Source organism: Callithrix jacchus, chromosome 8 (genome assembly GCF_049354715.1).
Source record: "Callithrix jacchus isolate 240 chromosome 8, calJac240_pri, whole genome shotgun sequence".
NCBI classification, from domain to species: Eukaryota; Metazoa; Chordata; class Mammalia; order Primates; family Cebidae; genus Callithrix; species Callithrix jacchus.
The window spans coordinates 107702197-107707620 of NC_133509.1; the positions used below are offsets into that span (position 1 = coordinate 107702197).

Here is a 5424-nt window from a genome sequence, read left to right on the forward strand (position 1 = left end):
TTCTGGTCTTCACATCCCTCCTCAAAGCCTTCCCATCCCCACTCCGGCCCTCCAGTGAGGCCTCCCTCCAACAATGGCCTGGCTACTTATTTGAAAACCATCCGGTTGTTGCTTTGGGTTGCGTGATTTCTTTAAAGGCATGTTGCCATCCCAGTTGTGAGCTCCTGGGAAACGTGGGTACTGGATCAGTACAGGATCAGGACTGCAGAGCCTGAGCCACCATAACAGCACTTGGCCGGGCCTCTGCCCTCCCTGCTTAGAAACAGGAATCGCATTTCATCTCCACAACAGCGCTATGAGAGAGATGCTGCTACTGCCCCTCATTGTACAGCTGAGGACCTGGGAGCTGAGAGAGCTTAATTCCCAGGCCAAGTCACTTTGTCAGTGGCCAAGTCAGGACTTGAACCAGGTAGTCTTGTTTCAGAGTCTGGGTCCTTAACCCCTCCACCCATGCTACCTCTACAGTAAAGGTCTGCTGATCCATTAGGACATTTTGTGTTATATCCATCCATTTATTTACATCATCCTTTTCTAAAAAAATTAAATTTTTTTGAGACATGGTCTCACTCTGTCTCTCAGGCTGGAGTGCAGTGACATGGCTCACTGCAGCCTTGACCTGCAGGGTTCAAGCAATTCACCTACCTTAGCAACCCCAGTAGCTGGAACTACAGGCATGTGCCACCACTCCTAGCTATTTTGGTTTGTTTGTTTCAGGAGAGATCGTGTCTCACTTTTTTGCCTAAGCTGGTCTCAAACTCCTCAACTCAAGTGATCCACCTGCCTCAGCCTCCCAAAGTGCTGGGATTACAGGCATGAGCCCCGAGCTGGGCTGGTGATCTCTTCCTCAGGACTCCACTCACTGCTTCCTCCTCAGGGGGCCTCCCCCAAACTCCTTAGCTCCAGCACTCATTCCTTTCCCATCACTCTGGCATGATGCCAACTATCAAAAATTATTGTATGGGCTAGGTGCAAGGATCCCATGCCTGTAATCCCAGGACTTTGGGAGGCCAAGATGGGAGGATCGCTTGAGCCCAGGAGTTCAAGACCAGCCTGGGCAACATAGTAAGAGCTTATCCCTATTTAAAATTAATTAAATGGCCAGGCACGGTGGCTCATGCCTATAATCCTAGCACTTTGGGAGGCCGAGATGGCAAAATGGCTTGAGACCAGGAGCTCAAGACCAGCCTGGTCAACAAAGTAAGACCCCATCTCTTAAAAAATAATAATAAATATATATATAATTAATTAATGTATATGTTTATTTACTACCTGCTTTTCTCACTAGATATAAAAGCTTCCTGGGAGAAAGATCAGTCTAGTTTGTTCACCCCTGTGTCGCCAGTACCTAAAGCTGGTACCTGGCATATAGTAAGCACTCTATAAATATTAGCTGGATAAATGATTTCTCTGATGTCCCCACTGAGCCTTCCATAGTACATGTTGGGTACTTAATTGGACACTTTATGCAAACCCGTCTTTCTGTCTTTTATTGAGGCTTTACAGTGTCCAGGCACCTTGCTGAGTAGGTTAGGATTTCACTGTACCCCACCATGAGGGAGAGAATATTGTCTTTATCATTCCCATGTTACAGATGAGGAAACTGAGCCTCAGAGGTTACCTAGATTGCCCAAGACCATACAGAAATAGGGTAAGACTTAACCCACATTATATCAATCCCCCTGAGCCCATGACATTAAGCATGCTTCCTCATTGCCCCTGGCTGGGTCCCCTTAGCAAAGTGACTCTCTTTACCCCTGAACTTCTAAAACAACCCCAGCCTTACTTCTCCCCTCTGAGAGCCCCACTGCCTCCTTCTCTGGCCCCTGTGTGCTGGCTCTCCTCCATCGGCCCCTCCAGATGCTCTCTCTACCATTCTTTTCCCCGCTGGGTGCTGCAGGAGTCTGTCCAGTGAGATCAACTGCTTGCCCACTTCCCTCTGCTTCTGATGGTCTGGGTCAATGGCAGGTATCCAGAGAGGGAAGAGAGAGACAGGGGATTTCCTCTCCCAGCCCCTTCCTGCCAGGTCACTATGGAGTGTCTGCATCTGCCCACTGAAGGTCACAGCTCCCGTGGGCCAGCCCCCTTCATACAGCTACTTCTGCAATCCAGTGACCTTCCCCACTCTGCGAACCTAGCCCCAGACTGCTGCACTAGCCCCTCATGTGAGTCCCTGCCCACACTTTTGAAACTAGACATGGTATTAAACACCCCTGGGTTTACTTCTTGTGAAGCCGCTGCTTTTCTGGAACCCTGACTCTCGGACATACCAGTGCCACATGGCCTCTGCCCCTCCCCCAGCTCCCCCACCACTGCCGCTGTCCCCTCATCACTCCAGCTGCCTCGCTAGGCCCTTCTTTGCTGCTGGGGTTCGTTCTCTCTCTCCAAGACCTATAAATAAACGTTGATTTGCTGGCTTGAGGGTTTGCCCTGGTAGCTCCACCAGGGAGAGCAGTGCCCCAGGGAGCCCAGCAAGCCCACAGCCAGCTGTCTGACCAAGACTAGGAGAAAGCAGAGAGCATCGGGTCCAATGCAGGGGTCCCCTGTGCTGAAAGGTTCCTCCAGGGCAGGGTGTTGGAGGACCCCTCAGATGATGTCCTGGTACCTCACACAAAGCCACCATCACAGCTTCAGAATCACAATATCATTTGTGAGCAACTACAATGTGGCAGGGTCTGGGTTGCATTTGCATACATTCACTCTTATGTTAAAGATGAGAAAAACAGTCACATAAGTTACGGAGTTTAACCAAAACCTCAAAACTACTAAGGGGCAAAACTTGAATAAGAGACCAGGTCAGCCCAAATCTATAAAGCCTTAATTTCCCACCAGTACACACCTCATGACCGATCCCTTCGAATGACAGACGGACCACAGACTCGAACCTAAACCAGGCAGGCAGCTCAGAGATGCCAGCGACCCATGGCTGGGAGGAGATCACGTAGAGCAGCGTGAGAGTTAGGATAAAGGGCACAGAAGGCTTCATGCTGCCTAGAGTCACTTTGTTCAAGGGGCACAGCAGTTTGGCCACAGAGAATGCTGAGCAGCCAGGGAGCTGGAACATGCCCCCCAGCCCCACCCCTGACCCACTGCTCCTTCCTGCAGAGCCAGCTGGGAGTCATCACTGGTCCTTGGGCATACACCAGCATTTTAACAAAACATGCCTGCAAGCACAGACCCCTCCAAGTCATGCCCAGGACTGTCACGAGGAAAATGAAGGGGAGGGGAGGGACAGGGTGACACAAAGAGGGGGAAGGCCTCCTGCCACTGGGCCTGGAGCCCACTGTACTTCCCAAAGTTCCTTCTGCAGGGAAAAGACACATCCCCTGTGAATGCCACTCAAGATCCAAAGGCTTTGGCTTTTTATGTTTTAGGAACCAATGGCCAAAAAAAAAAGAGAGAGAGAGAAAAGAAAAAGAAACCCGCATTTCTAGTGTTGGGAGCGATTCTTGGTGGCAAACATACTCTCTTGCACACACACCCCACAGTGCTGCCCCCACAGAGCCCAAAATAGTCCACACCATGGACTCCTGGAGAACCCAGCTCAGCACAGCCTCCCAACCTTGGTCCACGTGACTGCTGGCCAGCTCTCACTCCCCAGGGTAACAAAGCACTCCAAGGACCCGCAGCAGCAGCAGCGCCTGCTCCTACAGACCATTCCACCCCTCCCTGCAAAGTCCCACTGTGTCCTGACAGAACCAGGTACAGTGAGCAGAGGCCACTTCCAGTGACCCAGTGTGGCCCAAATCTCCAGAGCTGACCTGAACCTCTCTCCCTCAACCCCTCCAAATCTTAGATTGCTGATGCTACTTCTCCAGGGGAGTGGCTCCCATAACATTTTATAGACTGCAAGGAAAATATCCAGAACTGAGACCAGTTCTTCAAAACAGTAAAAGAAAAAAAAACCACCGCTGAAACACAGAACTGGGTGTTATCTTAAAATCTCTGCACAAATAGAATTTGAATGCTCTCACTCCAAAATCATTCTCTGTCCCTCCCTTTAAACACTGAAAGTTCAATTCCTCCTGAAGATGGGGTTGCAAACATGATTAGGTCCCATTAGTTTATGGAGAAACTCAGAATGAAAGGAGAGAAATCAATAGAACTGCCTTGTTCTGATCACCACTGCAAATGAAGTAATAATTTGAGGGAGATGTGGGGAGAAAAGAAACCGAAAGCATCGCACCGCAGTCATGAGGCCATTTAACAAGGCAGCATTGCCCCATGCGGACTGGCTGGCTGGAGACCACTCAAGCTGACAAGACATTCCTGGGGACAGAGGGAGGGGAGAGACGGCTGAGGTCACTTGCTTTCTCCTCATCGTACAGCACGAGGCTCACTAGTGGTAAATTCTCCTCTTTCTCACAGAAGCAAGACATAAAAGAAAGTAAAAGGCAGAAAACATCCACACAAGCTGCCAGTCTGTTAAGGACACTGGTAATCTTCAGGCAGGCAAAGGCCATATGGGCTCACCCTGCAGCTTCATGCTATGTTTATCTCCATCCCCACGCTCTACCTCCATCTCTCTTCCATATCCAGGAAGGAAGAAAGGAAATTAACAAGCCGGCATCCAACATCCATCCTGAATCACCAGCTGGGCCATGTAGTGCATCCAAAGATGGGGTGGGGAAGCCCCAGGGGAGAGGGAGACATTGACAGATCTCCATCCCCACCTCTCGCTTGCCTGCAGCTCCCTCGCATAGAGGATGCTAGCAAATTCAACAAGAATTTCATTGGACCTGCCCAGCAGTCCAGATGTGGCAGCCTAATAACAAGTACACAGCCTGCTCCATATGATTCTTGCACCTGCAGGAGAAAAGGCCTCACTGGCCAGCTGGGTTTCTCTGGCCACCCTCCAGTCCACCCTGCTGCCTCTGGATGGGGGTTCATGAAGCTGCTCCTGGCCTATCCAAATGGCCAGTAAACATGAACATTCATTCAGTCAGGAAACATCCAAGGAGTGCCCATTCCATGCCATGCTGCCCATTCCATGCCATGCTGCCCCAAGTGGGAGGCAGCAAAACTCTTCCATGAAAGGCTGGGGCACTGGCATTAGGACTCCAGGTTCAAGTTCCAGCTCCTTGCTTACTTGCTGTCGGAGTTGTCGAACTCTGCAAGCTTCACTATTCTCATCCGCAAAATGGGTATGATAATAGGACCCTTCTCATGGACTCACTGACGAGAACAAATGAGACAGCCTTGCTATAAGTGATCAGTAAATATTAGCGGTTATTATGACGATGCGGAGTCCTATCTTCCACTCACTGCCACCAGTGGCAGAAAAAGGCAGTTCATGGGTTAACTCCCAGACACTATTATCCACTCCAGGGGCCTCTCTGTCCACACAGATGAGCCGAAGCAGAATGCATTAAAAAATAAAATAGCTCAATGCCATTGCTACAGGTTGCCCCACCACCACCATCTCAC

At 50.2% G+C, this 5424-nt stretch overlaps 1 protein-coding gene across 12 annotated transcripts in view; it reads right to left on the reverse strand.

The window, feature by feature from the left end:
• Positions 1–5424, reverse strand: part of DPF3 (double PHD fingers 3) — a 289593-nt gene that overhangs the window by 183116 nt on the left and 101053 nt on the right. The gene's annotated exons all lie outside the window — the stretch shown is intronic.